This window comes from Oncorhynchus mykiss, chromosome 1 (genome assembly GCF_057628025.1).
Source record: "Oncorhynchus mykiss isolate SJ-2025 chromosome 1, ASM5762802v1, whole genome shotgun sequence".
In the NCBI taxonomy this organism is placed as follows: domain Eukaryota; kingdom Metazoa; phylum Chordata; class Actinopteri; order Salmoniformes; family Salmonidae; genus Oncorhynchus; species Oncorhynchus mykiss.
In genome coordinates this window covers 32,568,795-32,588,582 of record NC_143022.1, presented here as the reverse complement: position 1 = coordinate 32,588,582, position 19,788 = coordinate 32,568,795, and the positions used below count along the sequence as shown (strand labels likewise).

The window sequence follows — 19,788 nt, the reverse complement described above, 5'->3', positions numbered from 1 at the left end:
AAAACCAGTACAGACGCCATACAAACTCAATGTGCATACAGAGCTTTCCCCTGCCCTCAGGGCACATCTACCTAACAAAAACACATACTGTACAGTACAGGATATTAGTGATTTACAAACAAAGCTTAGAGAAATTATTCAGGGAATCGTATACCAACTACTACAGTATGAATTGATAGTTTGATTGACTTACTAGTTGTTCACTGTTAAACATATGGGGATAATCATTAATACGGCATTAAATGTATTAGATTAATCTGTGGGAGAGATGAACTTCCTCCTGCCTTTGGATCAGGAGACTGGGAGCATCAGAGCATTAGTATTTAGCAACATGCTCAGAGCATTGCCTCCCAGTCATATAAATCCTGGCCAATGTGTAATGTCCTGCAAATCAAGTAAAAGCAATCTCAGGTCCAGCCTCTCCTCTCCTCAGCTCACAGCCATCCTTTCTCTCTCGGTCTCATCCGTCAGAAGGCCAGAGGAGGCAGGTCCCGGACTACCTGCTGTCTGCTACCAGCAGCATACTAATTGTATTATCAAGAGCACTGGAACGGAACTTATAAACAGTGGCTGCGCCCCAATGTGTGATGGACTAGGATATTTTCTAAGAATGTTAGCTAGATATGCTTACACGAGGAAAAATAAATATCTACATCACAATCACACTACTTGCGAGATATCAGCCCTGAGCATATTGCACTGCTTCGTTTCTCCACTACATCACCACATTCCTGCTGCAAGCTCTGGACCATTACACCGGATCTTCGCAGCTAGCTAGCTTCTACCGAATGGCTATTGAGGCTAACGCCCTTGTCCAGAAGCATGCACCAGTTAGTCTCGAGTTAGCCTCGAAACTAGGCCCATCTCCCGGCTAGCAAACGAATTACACCAACTACAATACCCCTCTTGTCAATTTGGCCAGGACCCTTTGTCGACATGGAGCCCCGCCGATCCATCACGACTGGTCTGCTGATCTGCTTACTCACCCGGCCTCTGCGTTGCGGATGTGGTGAAGATCCATCTGCTATCCCCGGTCCGCTAGCTTCCTGAACACTGTATCCCGCTCGCCTAGCGTAGTAATCGTCTACCGAACGGCTCCCTGTTCCATCTATTGCTGCTCATTGGACCCTATGATCACTCGGCTACACAACTGATGCCGGCTGGACCATTCATTAACACGGACCTTCATTTTGTTTATCTGTCGACCCCAGCCTCGACCCCAGCCTCGAACTGACCCTCTCTGCCCATTTATCACCATTTACCCGTTATTGTTGTTGTCTTAGCTGTTTATCCATTGTTGTCTCACCCGTTTTTGTCTTAGCTATCCCAAACAACACCTGTGATTGCTTTATGCCACTCTCTAATGTCTATATGCCTTGTATACTGTAGTTAAGGGCAGCTCTCATTGTTTCATTTTACTGCTGAGCCCCTAGTCCTGCTCAACATGTTTCAGATAGCCCCCTTGTCCCACCTCCCACACATGCGGAGACCGCACCAAGCTAAACTAGCGCCTCCAGAGATGCAACAACTCTCATTGTCACTCAATGCATAGGTTTACCCCCACTGTACTCGCACCCTACCATACCCTTGTACACTGTACACTATGCCCTGAATCTATTCTACCACGGCCAGAAATCTGCTCCTTTTATTCTCTGTTCCCAAAGCACTAGCCGACCAGCTCTTATAGCCTTTAGCCATACCCTCATCCTACTCCTCCTCTGGTAATATAGAGGTTAACCCAGGCCCAGTGTGTCCCCAGGCGCTCTTATTTGCTGACTTCTGTAACCGTAAAAGCCTTGGGTTCATGAATGTTAACATCAGAAGCCTCCTCCCTAAGATTGCTTTATTCACTGCTTTAGCACACTCCGCCAACCCGGATGCCCTAGCCGTGTCTGAATCCTGGCTTAGGAAGGCCACCAAGAATTCTGATATTTTATATCCCCAATTACTACATTTTCCGTCAAGACAGAACTGCTAAAGGGGGTGGAATTGCAATCTACTGTAGAGATAGCCTGCAGAGTTCTGTCATACTATCCAGATCTATGCCCAAACAGTTTGAGCTACTTTTAAAGATCCATCTCTCCAGAAATAAGTCCCTCACTGTTTCCGCTTTTTATAGACCCCCCCTCTGCTCCCAGCTGTGCCCTGGACACCATATGTGAATTGATTGCCCCCCATCTATCGTCAGAGTTCGTACTGCTAGGTGACCTAAATTGGGATATGCTTAACACCCGGCAGACCTACAAACTAAGCTAGCGGTCCTCAATCTCACAAAAATGATCAAATAACCTACCAGGTACAATCCTGACCAGCTTGCCCTCTAAATACACCTCTGCTGTTTTCAACCAGGATCTCAGCGATCATTGCCTGCATCCGTTATGGGTCAGCGGTCAAACGACCACCCCGCATCACTGTCAAACGCTCCAAAAAACACTTCCACGAGCAGGCCTTTCGAATTGACCTGTCCCAGGTATCCTGAAAGGATATTGACCTCATACTGTCAGTAGATGAGGCCTGGTTATTCTTTAAAAGTGCTTTCCTCACCATCTTAAATAAGCATGCCCCTTTCAAAAAATGTAGAACTAAGAAAAGATATAGCCCTTGGTTCACTCCAGACTTGACTGCCCTTGACCAGCACAAAAACACCCTGTGGCGTACTGCACTAGCATCGAATATTCCCTGCGATATGCAACTTTTCAGGGAAGTCAGGAACCAATACACAGTCAGTTTGAAAAAACTAGCCTTTGCTTTCCTAACAGAAATTTGCATCCTGCAGCACTTTTTCAAAATTCTTCGGGGGCACTAAGTCCATGGAGAATAAGAGCACCTCCTCCCAGCTGCCCACTGCACTGAGACTAGGAAACAGTGTCACCACTGATAAATCCACGATAATTGAGAATTTCAATAAGCATTTATCTACGGCTGGCCATATTTTCCTACCCCAACCCCGGCCTACAGCTCTGCACCCTCCACAGCAACTAAATGGTGCCTTGGTTTCTCTAATGACTTGCCTGGTTCACTAAATACTTCTGAGAGTTCAGTGTGTCAAATCGGAGGGCCTGTTGTCCGGACCTTTGGCAGTCTCTATGGGGGTGCCACAGGGTTCAATTCTCAGGCAGACTATTTTCTCTGTATATATCAATGATGTCGCTCTTGCTGTGGGTGATTCCTTGATCCACCTCTACATAGACGACACCATTCTGTTTACATCTGGCCCTTCTTTGGACACTGTGCTAACAAACCTACAAATGAGCTTCAACGCCATACAACTTCCTATTTTGCAACAAAGCCTCCTTCACTCATGCTGCCAAACTTACCCTCATAAAACTGACTATCCTACCAATCCTTGACATCCTCGGCAATGTTATTTATGCTGCAGTAGTTTGTGTGTCGGGGGGCTAGGATCAGTCTGTTATACCTGGAGTATTTCTCCTGTCTTATCCTTTGTGAATTTAGGTATGCTCTCTCTAATTCTTTCTTTCTTTCTCTCTCTCTCGGATGACCTGAGCCCTAGGACCATGCCTCAGGTCTACCTGGCCTGATGACTCCTTGCTGTTCCCAGTCCACCTGGCCGTGCTTCTGCTCCAGTTTCAACTGTTCTGCCTGCAGTTATGGAAACCTGACCTGTTCACCGGACCTGCTACCTTGTCCCAGACCTGCTGTTTTCAACTCTCTAGAGACAGCAGGAGCGGTAGAGATACTCTGAATGATCAGCTATAAAAAGCCAACTGACATTTACTCCTGAGGTGCTGACCTGTTGCACCCTCAACATCCACTGTGATTATTATTATTATTATTTGACCCTGCTGGTCATCTATGAACATTTGATCTTGGCCATGTTCTGTTATTATCTCCACCCAGCACAGCCAGAAGAGGACTGGCCACCCCTCATAGCCTGGTTCCTCTCTAGGTTTCTTCCTAGGTTCTGGCCTTTCTAGGGAGATTTTCCTAGCCACTGTGCCACACCTGTATTGCTTGCTGTTTGGGGTTTTAGTCTGGGTTTCTGTACAGCTTATGTAAGAAGGGCTTTATAAATACATTTGATTTACAAATTAGCCTCCAACACCCTACCTGGCTCCAGGTCATCTACAAGTCTTTGCTAGGTATAGCTCTGCCTTATCTCAGCTCACTGGTCACCAATACACACCCGTAGCACGCGCTCCAGCAGGTATATTTCACTGGTCATCCCCAAAGCCAACAACTCATTTGGCTGCCTTTCTTTCCAGTTCTCTGCTGCCAATGACTGGAACGATTTGCCAAATAAATAAATCACTGAAGTTGGATACTTATCTCCCTTACTAACTTTAAGCGTTAGCTGTCAGAGCAGCTTACCGATCGCTGCAGCTGTATACAGCCCATCCAATCAACTACCTACCTCATCCCCATATGTTTTTGTTTTTCTGCACACCAGTATTTGTACTTGCACATCCTCATCTGCACATATATCACTCCAGTGTAAATTGCTAAATTGTAATTACTTCGCCACTATTGGCCTATTTGTTGCCTTACCTCCTTACTTCATTTGCACACACTGTATACAGATTTTTTCTATTGTGTTATTGACTGTACGTTTGTTTATCCCATGTGTAACTCTGTCATTGTTTTTGGCCCACTGCTTTGCTTTATCTTGGCCAGGCCGCAGTTGTAAATGAGAAATTGTTCTCAACTGGCCTACCTGGTTAAATAAAGGTGAAAAAATGTAATATTTAAATACTGTTGTGGATCCCTTTCTTATCTACATGTCTGTTTTTGACTAATTGTATTTGGATATAGTTAACATATTGTATTTGGAACACTCAAAGACAATGTCCTTGTGAATGTTTTATTAATCATAAAAACCATCATAACTGAGTCAAACCTTCTCTGTCTCTGAAGGCAGAAGTTCAGTGGGAGGGCATGTTGTTGGCCCATTGTTTCCACATCACTGACTTTGCATTGCCCACCGTTTCCTGGACTTATAAGGATGGACAGCAGGAGCAGGCTGGGCCACTTCTGTTACCACAGGTTCAGAGCTGCCACTGCCTGCAAGGTCATCCTTATAAAAATATTCACTGCTGTGCTTTTAACATTTGAACCAAAGTCTGCTTTCAAATGTCAGATAAACAATGTCACTATAAAGAGCTATATTCACTGTAAAAGCACTAAAATGGGCACTTAACTGTGTACGTTCAGTATGAGACAACTTGCTATAAAACAATAGAGGAAAGCAGAGGCAGGAAAATAGATTGAGAAGGATGACGGATCCAGTTTCACAAAGTGTGCCTGAAAAATTTAAAAAACACCCATCAGTAAAACTACCATATTGGTTTTACTGCTTCAGTGAGGGTGCTTGGTGTAGGAGTGCATTATAAAACTGTAAAGGTTATACATTGTATTAATAACCTGAGACCTTCTGCTATTTCTGTACTTTGAACAAACTGAAGAAGTGAAAAGGTAACAGTAACAACCACTGCTTTGAGAGGATCCCTGTTAATTTGGTGTTCAGCTGGTATGACCTGTCCTTTTATCTAGACACTACTACTGCTTGTACAGCCATTCCAGCCTTGCTACAGACGATTACTGCTGTGGAGTAATTATCTTCTCACAGGACTCACTTGGTCTGAAAACAAAGTAAAACTTTCTTACACATAGTTGGAGGCTAAGTAACCAAACAAAACTTCACAAGACAGCCAGCCAGCCGGCCAGCAGATTAAGTACTCAGGCAAGACTCCTTTCCACACACGCAATTAGGAAGACAGCTATTTACTGTGTTCAGCTATGTTCCCTCTCCAAATGATTCATGATTGGTCAACAAACACACAGTATCTCTATGCCACTTCTAGCAGCTTTGTTTTCCTCTCAGCAGCACGGTTTGAGAGCAAAGGAGAATCAAATGTTTAAATTGTCTGGGAAAGGCGTAAACAAACAGCTTCTCCTACTACAAAATATTATCCACTTCAGAAAGTTCTCCTAAAGGGTACCGTGTGCTGGAGGCCTGCTGACAAACTGGAAGCCGTTTCTGAAGATAGCTACGCAAAGACACACTTGGCTGATTTATTTTTCTCCAATATTCCATATACAATCTCTTTAGAGGACACACAAAATATCAAAAGGCATGTATCCCATTCCTACCATGACAGCTCGGTATTGCCAATACTCTCATTTGAAATAAGGACTTGTTTTATGTAACATGAATATTTCGTATTCAGTGAAAATTAGCACCAACCATGTTCATTAACATCTGACAACACACGTTTTAGCAAAACATCAAGAACACAATATGGCAGAAACTGAGTGAATGAGGAAGAACATAGCCTTCTCCCAATTACTGAGCATTTCACCCATATGATTTCACCTCTTTTTCTTATCATTAGTCTCAGATGGGGTCTGGGTGTGTCACAGGCGGACATCTGAGAACCATTAACTCCACTGCCAGCATCCACGCTTTCCCTCTGATTCAAGCCCACCAACCAGAGCACCAATGACCTGTGCTGGCCACATTTCCAAACATACTTTATGAAAAGAACAGAGAAACTCCCTAAAAATATCAGCTTCCACAATGTAGCAGAGAGGAAAGGTAATCTACTTGATTGTGTTAACTCCTTGGCATACAGCTCCATCACAGAATTGGATACTGTTGTGAACTGCAATTCACACATTTTGAGAGTCATCTAGGTCACCAGAACTACCTTTTAAGCACTTTTCCCCTCAACTGCATTTATGCCCTGCGACCAGACCCTAGGCCTAGCCCTGTTTCTGATTAAGAAAAACAAACATCCAGCAGAAATCCACCGAAACATCTGATCACCATGATTAGACTCCCACAGTCATTGTGCAACACCTGCTTTAGATCTGAAGAGTCATCTGAGGAGAGCTAACGTGTGGTGATTATGTGGATGTGCTATAGGGGAGAGTACAAATGAGCCACTCCAGGACAGGGCTGGTGACTGGACTGATGGACCCACTAAGGCGGTACGAGAGGATTGAGAGGATTGAGCTACAGGATTAGTTTCAAGTTTTATTAGTCGTATGTAGAGGATACACATGGTATTTACCATCCAAATAAATGCTTACGAGGCTCCTTCTCGACAACGCAACAAAAAATTCAAGATAAGAAAATGAAAATAAAGTTAAAAAATGGCTCAGTAGAATATACAGTACCAGTCAAAAGTTTGGACACTGACTCATTCAAGGGTTTTTATTTTTACAATTTTCTACATTGTAGAATAATAGTGAAGACATCAAAACTATGAAATAACACATATGGAATCATGTGCTAACCAAAAACAAATCAAAATATATTTTATATTTGAGATTTTTCAAAAGGAGCCACCCTTTGCCTTGATGACAGCTTTGCACACTCTTTGCATTCTCTCAACCAGCTTCACCTGGAATGCTTTTCCAACAGTCTTGAACGAGTTATGTTGAGCACTTGTTGGCTGCTTGGCATCTTCAGTGGATCTGTTGGAGTGGTAGGGAAATTCCGGTGGGTCCAGGCATAGATATGGGCCATGACCAGCCTCTCAAAGCACTTAATGATGACAGGGGTGAGTGCAATGGGGAGATAATCATTTGGGCATTTCACATTGGTTTTCTTGGGGACTGGGAGGATGAAGAAAGTGGGGACTACAGCTTGGGACAGGGACAGGTTGAAGATGTCTGAGAAGACGCCCGCCAGCTGGTCAGCGCACACTCTGAAGACGTGGCCAGGGATGCCATCTGGGCCTGGGCTTAGTGAGTATTCACGCAAGGGTTTTCCTCATGTTAGCCTCGGAGAGAGAAAGCACCTGGTCATCCGGAACGGTGAGAGCCTTCCTGAATGGCTCTATTTTCTGCCTTAAAGCGAGCATAAAATGTGTTAAGTTCCTTGGAGGGAGGCTACGGTGGGAACCACACAGCTGGATTTGCCTTTGTAGTCAGTGATAGCCTGTAGTCCTTACCACGTGTCGAGAGTCTGAGTTATCACATATTGATTAAAGTTTGAGTTTGCATGGTCTTTTTGCACCCCTAATGGATTTGCGCCGCTCGTACCTGCTTGCCCTGAGCCACCGAGTTGTCAGGGTTCATTCTGCTGACACTGAATGCTGCAGTATGGGCTCTCATCATGGTACGAATTTCATTCAGGGTTTTTGGTTGGGGTATGTCCGGATTGTTATTGTGGGTATACCATCAACACAATTCGTAACGAAGCCTGTGAGATTCCTGTGATATTCCTCAATGTTTGATGGATGAGTCTTGGTGGGATGAATCTTTGAACATTTACCAATCAATATTCTCAAAACAGTCCTGCAACATTGAGTCTGCCTCCTCTGTCCAGCGATTAGGGATTTGAGCACATGAAGGATGCTGCCACACTTAGTTAAGGACTCGCAGGCACACTATTTCATGCTTCACATCTGAAGGTTACCATAGCAACAACATTTTGGGGCAATTCCCAGGTCAGGTGGCTTCTGTCAGCGCCGTGCAGTGAGAAAACCCTTAAAGGCCTTCGCTGTGCAGTCAGACATTCACAGCACAGGCCCAAGCAAAGACTAACAAAAGCCACTTAATATAATTCTTGACATGAGTCAACTGTCAGTGTTTCCCCTGTATGCAAATCACTGCCATTTAAAAAAAATATATATAGAGCGTGTACAAAACATTAAGAACACGTTCTCGTTCCATGACAAAGACTGACCAGATGAATCCAGGTGAAAGCTATGATCCCTTATTGATGTCCCTTGTTAAATGCACTTGAATCAGTGTAGATGAAGGGGAGGACACAGGTTAAAGAATAATTTGTAAGGCTTGAGACAATTGAGACATGGGTTATGTACAGTATATTATGTGTGCTATTCAGAAGGTGAATGGGTAAGATAAAATATTTACGTGCCTTTGAACCTTTACACAAACCGGTTTGTGTAAAGAACCTCAACATTGCTGGGTTTTTCACGCTCAACTAGGGCTGGGTGATATACTGTATTTTTTTACGATATACCGGTATTGATGCACGGACTGGTTTGTTTTTTTAACTTTACCTTCTATAACCATATTTGAATGTTTGGTTTGTGAAATGTGATACGCCGTGTGTAACGTCCATTTTTATAGTTTACTTCGCCCCCTATCATTCAAGGAGCGCATTTGTTGTTCCTTGACCACGAGACACTTGCGTTTGGTCTTCATGGTCAATGCACCACAGGCAACAATGTCGATGACAACAATGCTGTTTCCACTTTACTTCTTAATATAAATCCACTAGCATTCTATAATTACACTATTAGTTTGTGTTTCTTAATTCTGCAAACATCTAGTTTGTCTTTTCTTAGCAAGTTTGGCCTAAGTCGTGTAAGCCGCTAATGCTGATTGCTAGTGAGCTGGCTAGTCAGAACAAACATAATTATCAATGCAGCCTGATAACACCAGTGACAGTGTAGACCTAAAATCAGCATGTTTGTGCAACTGTATCTTCTAAATCAAAGAGGAATATGCAAAGCATGAGTATGTTAGCATGAACTAGGTAAGATGAAAACATTAAAATGTAGCCAAAGATTATAGTATCCCCTAGAAAACACTTAACACTTCGGTTTCTACCCTAACTCGTCTCTGGCATTTTCCTTGGTTGTCATGTCAAACACCGTATTCAATGTGCCCAATATTATATTTTAACTATAGAATTAGTATAATCATTCTATTTCCATGATTCCAACAGTTCACCCAAATCGCAATTGCAACTTTGTGAAAAAAAACTATGTAGTACTAAAAACAACATAAGATAGAAAACACACTGAAAAAATATGTATAAATAAGAAGAACACGAGAAATAAGCAAGCTATATACAGGGTCAGTTCCAATACCATATTTGCAATGTGAAGGGATACTGGAGTGATATAGGTAAGGTATAGACGTATAGGGGTAAGGTGACTAGGCATCAACATATGATAAACAGAGTAGCAGCAACGTACTGTATATGCTGACTGTATGTGAGTGTGTATGCGTGTGTGGAGTCAGTATAAATATGTGCATGTTATGTGTGAGTAAATTAAGCGAGTGTGAGTGTGTGTGTGAGTGTGTAGAGTCCTGTGAGTGTGCATAGAGACAGTGTATCCATTTTGTTAGCTATTTAGCAGTCTTATGGCTTGGGGACAGAAGCTGTTGAGGAGCCTGTTGGTGTCAGACTTGATGCACCGGTATCGCTTGCCATGCAGAAGCAGAGAGAACAGTCTATGGCCTGGGTGGCTGGAGTCTAACAATTTCCGGGCCTTTCTTTTACACTGCCTGATAAATAAGTCCTGGATGGCAGGGAGCTAGGCCACAGTGATGTACTGGGCTGTCCGCAACACCCTCTGTAGGGCCAAGTGATCGAGGGCGGTGCTGTTGCCATACCAAGCCGTGATGCAGCCAGTCAAGATGCGGTCAATGGTGAAGCTGTCGAAGGTTTTGAGGATTTGAGGACCCATGCCAAACCTTCAACCGCCTGAGAGAGAATAGGCGCTGTCGCTCCTTCTTTACGACTGTGCGTGGAACATTTTAAGTCCATAGTGATTTGGACACAGAGGAACTTGAAGCTGCCCCCTCTCCCCCTTTCCTGTAGTCCACGATCAGCCCCTTGGTATTTCTGACGTTGAGGGAGAGGTTGTTGTCCCAGCACCACACTGCCAGGTCATTGACCTCCTCCCTGTAGGCTGTCAAATTGTCACCGACCACTGTCATGTCATCAGCAAACTTGATGATCGTGTAGGAGTCATGCGTGACCACGCAGTTGTGGGTGAACAGGGAGTACAGGAGGGGACTAAGCACACACCCCTGTGGGACCCCCGTGTTGAGGATCAGCATGGTGGAGGCGATGTTGCCTACCCTCATCACCTAGGGTCGGCCCGTCAGGAAGTCCAGGATCCAGTTGCAGAGGGAATTGTTCAGTTCCAGGGTCCTAAGTTTGGTTACAAGCTTGGGAAGGGACAATGGTGTTCAATACTGAGCTGTAAATGAACAGCAACTAAGGTATTCATCTTATCTAGGTGGGTGAGGGCAATTGAGTGCAACTGAGGTTGCATTGTCTATAGATCTGTTGGGGCGGTATGCAAATTGGAGTGGGTCTCGGGTATTTAGGATGGAGTTGATGTGTGCCATAACCATCCTTTTGAAGCGCTTCATGATTACAGATGTGAGTGCAAGAGGGCTGTAGTCTTTTTGGCATGAGGCCTCAGTTCTTGGGAACAGAAATGATGGTGGTCAGCTTTAGGGATGTGGGGAATACAGACTAGAACAAGGAGAGATCGAAAATGACCGTGAGTATGCCTGCCAGCTGTTCTGCGCATGCTCCGAGAACACACCCTGGAATACTGTGCCAGTGTTGACCTGATTAAAGACAAGATCACCCAGTCCTCTGGGTCACTGAGGGCCCTCATGCACAGCACAGTGTTGTTAAAGCGTGCATAAAATGCATTGAGTTCGTCTGGTAGAGAGGCATCGTTGGGCAGATCATGGCTGTGTCTTCCTTTGTAATCCGTATTGGACTGTAGCCCGTCACATGCGACAGGTGTCAGAGCCTTTGTAATATCATTTCACCTTATTCCTATATTGTCCTTTCGCCCGTTTGATGACTCTGCAGGGGTCGAAGCAGGAGTTCTTGTACTTGTTCCTGTCTTCAGCCTCAGGGTTGTCTGTATATGTGTAGATGTATGCCCCAGGAAGACCCCAACTGCTGAATTCCCTTGATGAGAGAGAAAATACCAAAGCCTTACCTTATTGCTGAATCATAAAATGGCCAAGGATTTAAGCAGGTTTTTACAGCTGGAAAGAAACAAAGACCCAGTAAGCTACAGGAAGGAAATATGCACGGCTGACAATGTTGCTGAATCACCACTTCTCAGAAGAGCAAATTCTCCTACTAAAAGACAACCCATAACCATTCCATAAGAGCCATAATTGTCTCAAAACATACACTTAATGATCAAGCAAAGCAGTGTGTGGTTTATCTTCAGTGCATTCTTAGATGACACAGTAACATAAAATGGAAAAGTAATTGCCATATACACTACCGGTCAAACGTTTTAGAACACCTACTCATTTCAAGGGTTTTTCTTTATTTTTACTATTTTCTACATTGTAGAATGATAGTGAAGACATCAAACCTACAAAATAACACATGGAATCATGTGGTAACCAAAACAATTGTTAACAAATGAAAATATATTTTATATTTGAGATTCTTCAAAAAGCCACCCTTTGCCTTGACAACAGCTTTGCACACTCTTGGGATTCTCTCAACCAACTTCACGAGGTTGTCACCTGGAATGCATTTCAATTAACAGGTGTGCCTTCTTGAAAGTTAGTTTGTGGAATTTATTTCCATCTTAATGCATTTGTGCCAATCAGTTGTGCATTGACAAGGTGTGTGTGTGTGTGTGTGGGGGGGGGGGGGGGGGGGGGCAAGTCCAAGAGGAATATTAAAAGACCAAGTCCATATTATGGCAAGAACAGCTCAAATTAGCAAAGGGAAACGACAGTCCGTTGTTACTTTAAGACATGAAGGTCAGTCAATACGGAACATTTCAAGAACTTTAACATCTCTTCCAGGGCTGTCGCAAAAACCATCAAGCCCTATGCAGCTCTCTGCTGCAGAGGATATGTTTGTTTAGTTGAGTTTACAGCCTCAGATATTTCAGCCCAAATAAATGCTTCACAGAGTTCAAGTAACAGACATCTCAACATCAACTGTTCATAGAACACTGTGCAAAGAAACCACTACTAAAGGACACCAATATAAAGAAGAGACTGCTGGGCCAGGAAACACAAGCAATAGACTGGTGGAAATTTGACCTTTGGTCTAATGAGTTCAAATTGGAGATTTTTGGTTCCAACCACCGTGTCTTTGTGAGAAGTAGAGTAGGTGAACGGAGGATCTCCGCATCTGTGGTTCCCACCATGAAGCATGGAGGTGGTGGTGTTATGGTGTGGGGGTGCTTTGCTGGTGACACTGTCTGTGATTTATTTAGGATTAAGGGCACACTTAACCAGCATGGCTACCACAGCATTCTGCAGCGATACGCCATCCCATCTGGTTTGGCCTTAGTGGGATTATCATTTATTTTTCAACAGGACAATGACCCAACACACCTCCAGGCTGTGTAAGGGCTATTTGACAAAGAAGAAGAGTGATGGAGTGCTGCATCAGATGACCTGGCCTCCACAATTCCAGACCCCAACCAAATTGAGATGGTTTGGGATGAGTCGGACCACAGAGTGAAGGAAAAGCAGCCAACAAGTGCACAGCATGTGGGAACTCCTTCAAGACTGTTGGAAAAACATTCCAGGTGAAGCTGGTTAAGAGAATGCCAAGAGTGTGCAAAGCTGTCATCAAGGCAAAGGGTGGCTATTTGAAGAATTTGTTTAACACTTTTTTGGTTACTACACATTTCTATACGTGTTATTTTATAGTTTTCATGTCTTCACTATTATTCTACAATGTAGAAAATTGTACAAATAAAGAAAAACCCTTGAATGAATAGGTGTTCTAAATCTTTTGACCGGTAATGCATACTGAGACAAAAACAAAATAAACAACATAAATAGACATATTACATTAAGATTTCCCAACAGCTCAAAAGGTAACATCACTAGGTAAGCTAAAAGCTTAGCTGTGAAATGATCAACGGTTTATCAATGATTTAATCTGTGCAAGACAAACATTTTCACTAAACGCTGAGTTGTTGCCATGTGTTTCTGTCCTGCTGTGATAGCTGTTCTCCTTGTGCTGTAACTGTTCTCTATTAACTTTAGTGTTTGTCATATTTACCCATCCTTCTGTGTTGTGATGTCTGTCTTATCCTGTTATTTCAAATATTTTTTTGTTATATTATTTTTAATGCACCGTACATCCCAGTTTTCATTGGCCATGTAGTAATTGTTAATAAGAATTTGTTCATAATTGATCCCCCCCCCCCAAAAAAAAGGATGTAATTACAGAGGATAATATTGCGTATTTACTAAATGTGTCACTGTGAGTGGGTAGTGTTAGAAAACAATCACACACTTGCGGAGGAATGTCTGATTCCGAGGGGCCTTACAATTACAAGGCAATCATTATGACAGCGTGGGTGCAGTTGAATGTCACAGTGTGCATGCTTCACACACAAAGGCTGTTTGAGGTGATCATTAGAAGTTGGACAGGGCCAAAGCAGGACAGGGTTCTCCACTGGGTCAGAGATAGGAACTCCCCTCATCACAGGTTCAGGCACACAGGCTGCAGGAAGAATGCCTGAGGCCAAGTGCTCCCCTGAACCCCTCTATTTAACCTGATTACTGTAATGAGCTTAGAGACTGCTGAATGCACAGCAGCAAACACACATGCAGACAATCAGGCTGCCTGCCTGCCTTCCTCTCTCCATTACTCCCTCAGAGGCAGATGAAAAGGCCTCATCAGAGCTGGGGGAATTCTATGCCTCAATGGTGAGAATGCACTGGCAATGGATGCTAAACTCCATGTATGAGATATAAAGCACGGTTTACATGCACAATTCAGTATGCAAGACAACACTTCATAAACTGGCAAAATGACGTATAAAATTAGGTAGAGAGATAACAGTAATGGACTAAATGTGCTTGGTTAGAGAGAAATGCAACAGTCTCCAGGATTAGTGTGTCACATGCTATAAGAGGCAGAAGTGGCAGGAAAATGCAATACAGTATGTTTATGTTAAAACAATATAACAAAACTGGGGACACACATTTTGCTCATATTCTGTATTGTCCAAATATGAAAAATAGCAAAGAGGTGCTTCTCTCCCAAGTTGTTTTGTATAGGCTATAATTAAGCAATACGGCCCGAGGTGGTGTGCCTGGTCCCTTAGCCGTAGTATATTGGCCATTTATCACAAAACCCCAAGGTGCCTTATTGCTATTATAAACTAGGTACCAACGTAATTAGAGCAGTAAAAATAAATGTTTTGTCATACCAGTGGTATATGGTCTGATATACCACAGCTGTCAGCCATTCAGCATTCAGGTCTCAAACCACCCAGTTTATAAAGTCCTATATACATTCTAAACAGTATTCTTAGAGGAGGGCTCTCAATAGTACTACTGACAATTCCTGATGGTCGACAGAACAAACATTTTACTTGGGCATAGGGGATTTTTTACCCAAAGATCTATGTTGGCTAATAAGTACACATAGTGGACCCATTAGGTAAAAAATGTAATAAAAACACACTAAAATACTATGTCAACAACCCTCAAAGAAAACGAAAGAGGTAGAGACGATTATATTATGGCGATTATTTTGTTCTCCAGAAGAAACAGTGCAGTGTCAATAAGTGTCAATAAATTCTGCACACTGCCTCCTCTGGACAGTGAAGCACCCATTGAAGTGGGGAACAAGTTTCAAACAGTCCACTCCTCACATCTGCAGAATACCGGAGGCTTGCCTGCCCATGGTGCACATTCTGGAAGCCAACCTCTCATCATCTCTAAGATAAATCCATAAAATTGTTAGGATTTCTAATTCCTTTAACGTCCCTGGGAGGGATAAAGAGCCATCATGGAGAAAGACATGTTCGTTAAGCACTAAAAGTAATGGAGAAAAATGGGAGAAGAGCCCAGTCTTGACATGGGCTGAATGGAGCTAACCCAGGAGAGAACAGGAGTAGTACATCTCTGATGGAATTATCCCCCATTAGAAAGACTGATCAATGTTTTATTATATTGCCTCAATGTATTTTTCAGCAGTCAATCCACAACCCTTAAATGCACAAACTGGTCATTAGAATGGTTCCCAAACTACACCACAATGTCTTTTCTATGCATTTCTCTTAAAACAAAAACAGCTGCCTGATGACGGGACGGCTGGGCATTCGTGCGGTTGAGTCAGTTTCTGCAATAACATGGACTCTTAACGTGATTAAACTTTGTTGCCCCTTGCTAAAACAAGCAAGGTGTTGCAGCACACGATTGATATAATGGGCTTGGAACCTCTAACACTGGCAATTTGACTGGTAAACTCATTAGGTACACTTGCAATAGACGTGGTAAAGAAGTCAATGGAACACATACATTCCATTGGCCAGATTGGACAATATTCAACAAATCTAATCTAACAAAGTGGATATTCGTCAATATTTGTCATGATTTATGTATTGTAAAAGGCCCACAATTTGGTCGCTTAGGACCGATTTGGATATATTTATCTGTTTTCGCTGCATAACCTGTAGAAGTTGTCCCTTCTCAGGTTAAGAAGAAATGACTGCTAAATGCTAACTCTCGTTCGTATAAGCTGGTTAGCTTTTATTTATTTTATATTTCACCTTTATTTAACCAAGTAGGCAAGTTGAGAACAAGTTCTCATTTACAATTGCGACCTGGTCAAGATAAAGAAGAGCAGTTCGACACATACAACAACAGAGTTACACATGGAGTAAAACAAATATACAGTCGATAATACAGTAGAAAAATAAGTCTATATACAAATGTGAGCAAATGAGGTGAGAAGGGAGGTAAAGACAAAAAAACTTTAAAAAACGATGTTGGCGAAGTAAATACAATATAGCAAGAAAAACACTGGAATGGTAGATTTGCAGTGGAGAATGCGCAAAGTAGAGAGAGAAATAAAGGGGTGCAAAGGAGCAAAATAAATACAGTAGGGGGAGAGGTAGTTGTTTGGGCTAAATTATAGATGGGCTATGTACCGGTGCAGTAATCTGTGAGCTGTTCTGACAGCTGGTGCTTAAAGCTAGTGAGGGAGATAAGTGTTTCCAGTTTCAGAGATTTTTGTTGTTTGTTCCAGTCATTGGCAGCAGAGAACTGGAAGGAGAGGCGGCCAAAGGAATAATTGGTTTTGGGGTGACAAGAGAGATTTACCTGTAGCGCGTGCTACAGGTGGGTGCTGCTATGGTGACCAACGAGCTGAGATAAGGGGGGACTTTACCTAGCAGGGTCTTGTAGATGACCTGGAGCCAGTGGGTTTGGCGACGAGTATGAAGCGAGGGCCAGCCAACGAGAGCGCACAGGTCGCAGTGGTGGGTAGTATATGGGGCTTTGGTGACAGAACGGATGGCACTGTGATAGCAAAATGGATGTAGTCTGAGTAGGGTATTGGAGTCTATTTTGTAAATGACATCGCCGAAGTCGAGGATCGGTAGGATAGTCAGTTTTACAAGGGTATGTTTGGCAGCATGAGTGAAGGATGCTTTGTTGCAAAATAGGAAGCCAATTCTAGATGTAACTTTGGATTGGAGATGTTTGATGTGAGTCTGGAAGGAGAGTTTACAGTCTAACCAGACACCTAGGTATTTGTAGTTGTCCACATATTCTAAGTCAGAACCGTCCACAGTAGTGATGTTGGACAGGCGGGCAGGTGCAGGCAGCGATCGGTTGAAGAGCATGCATTTAGTTTTACTTATATTTAAGAGCAATTGGAGGCCACGGAAGGAGAGTTGTATGGCATTGAAGCTCGTCTGGGGGGTTGTTAACACTGTCCAAAGAAGGGCCAGAAGTATACAGAATGGTGTCGTCTGCGTAGAGGTGGCTCAGAGACTCACCAGCAGCAAGAGCAACATCATTGATTTATACAGAGAAGAGAGTCGGTCCAAGTATTGAACCCTGTGGCACCCCCATAGAGACTGCCAGAGGCCCGGAAAACAGACCGTCCGATTTGACACACTGAACTCTATCAGAGAAATAGTTGGTGAACCAGGCGAGGCAATCATTTGAGAAACCAAGGCTATCGAGTCTGCCGATGAGGATGTGGTGATTGACAGGGTCGAAAGCCTTGGCCAGGTCAATGAATTCGGCTGCACAGTGTTGTTTCTTATCGATGGCGGTTAAGATATTGCTTAGGACCTTGAGCGTGGCTGAGGTGCACCCATGGCCAGCTCTGAAACCTAATTGCATAGCGGAGAAGGTATGGTGGGATTCAAAATGGTCGGTAATCTGTTTGTTGATTTGGCTTTCGAAGAAAGGTTCCAGATTGTCTAGCCTAACTGATTTGTAGAGGTCCAGATTTTGCAGCCCTTTCAGAACATCAGTTGACTGGATTTGGGAGATGGAGAAATGGGGAAGGCTTGGGCGAGTTGCTGTGGGGGGTGCAGTGCTGTTGACCGGGGTAGGGGTAGCCAGGTGGAAAAATGCTTATTGAAATTCTCAATTATAGTGGATTTATCAGTGGTGACAGTGTTTCCTATCCTCAGTGCAGTGGGCAGCTGGGAAGAGGTGTTCTTATTCTCCATGGACTTTACAGTGTCCCAGAACTTTTTTGAGTTTGTGTTGCAGGAAGCAAATTTCTGCTTGAGAAAGCTAGCCTTGGCTTTTCTAACTGCCTGTGTATATTGGTTTCTAGCTTCCATGAAAAGTTGCATATCACGGGGGCCGTTCGATGCTAATGCAGAACGCCATAGGATGTTTTTGTGTTGGTTAAGGGCAGTCAGGTCTGGAGAGAACCAAGGGCTAGATCTGTTCCTGGTTCTAAATTTCTTGAATGGGGCATGCTTGTTTAAGATGGTGAGGAAGGCATTTAAAAAAAAACCAGGCATCCTCTACTGACGGGATGAGATCAACATCCTTCCAGGATACCCCGGCCAGGTCGATTAGCTTACCTAGCATACAAAAATAGTTAGTCGTTTTTAACGGTAAAGCAGTTGATTGGTAACAATGACATGAGCATGTGTTGGGGTTCACCTCCATACATGCATCATACTCCAATTTTTACCTCAACATAGTCTTAAATACACATACATTATAAACAATAGCCTAAATGTAGGCACATTTTGCTGGGGGGCAATGAGGAGACTCAGGATCTTTCCCCCACGGCCCTTTCCTCCACGTATTTCTATGGCAATTCCATTGTTTTGGTCGAGTTCGATTGACCTTTACCGCATCTATGGCTGCCTGCTTGTACAATAATTTAATGTAGAATGTTCATTCAAATTTTGTTAAGTGATGGGGCTCATTCAATGGAATGTATTTTTTGTAACGTCAGTTGAGTTGTATCAACTAACCAAAGCACATATTGATTGGTTCACTTCCTGGACCTCCACATCTGTCTTCTTCCCCTCACCACAGGGGCATGCAAAATGTGTAGAACTGAAGAAAACTTCCTTTAAAAGTGCATTTTCTTTACGCCCCATGGCGAAATGCAGAGGTGGGACCAAGTCACTATTATTCTAGTCACAAGCAGGCGTAGGAACTGGTTCAGGGAACAGAACTGAAAACCGTAAAATAACAAACATTTTAGAGGAACAGAATGAGAACCTGAAACAAAGGTGATCTATACTGTTCCGGAACATAAGTTATTTTAAAAGCATGGGAACCAGTTAATAACGTTCTTTACATTCCGGGATATTTTTCCCAGTCTGACAAAAAACAACAAAGCACCTATGCAAAGCCTCTCACTCTGTCACTCAGAAACGTATTGACCAGCGACCCCCAAAAAGGAGTGATTTAAAGCTTGCGACCCCCCCACACACACACGCGCACATGCAATGACTTGTTCAACTACACTCTTAGAAAAAAGGGTTCCAAACGGGAAACCCTCGTGGGTTCCAGGTAAAACCCTTTATGGAAAGGGTTCTACCTTTCCACAAATGCAAGCTTCATATGTAAAGTATCAAGTTCAAGCAATTTTGACATAACAAAATACCAGCATGTCTATGCTAGTAATTGTAGCTTGATGCCCCATTGCTGGTGAGCTTGCAAAGTAAACAGGTAATATTCTTAAATCACCAACATGTTTTGGAGCTATTTATTTATTCATGGCAATCCACTCTCCCTACATTTTTACATTTGCATATTGCACCCGATCCTATAGCTGTACAGCAAATCACCAATCTGTTTGCTAAC

The 19,788-nt window shown here is 43.2% G+C and overlaps 1 protein-coding gene across 4 annotated transcripts in view; it reads right to left on the bottom strand.

The window, feature by feature from the left end:
* LOC110520933 (talin-2) overlaps positions 1 to 19,788 on the bottom strand; it is a 153,824-nt gene that overhangs the window by 97,458 nt on the left and 36,578 nt on the right. For 2 of the 4 annotated variants that reach the window (XM_090226736.1, XM_090226765.1), the window contains exon 2: positions 11,700 to 11,748. The exons of the other annotated variants lie outside the window; for them this stretch is intronic. The gene's annotated coding sequence lies outside the window, so the exon portion shown is untranslated. The remainder of the gene's footprint in view (positions 1 to 11,699; positions 11,749 to 19,788) is intronic. 4 annotated transcript variants of the gene reach the window in all.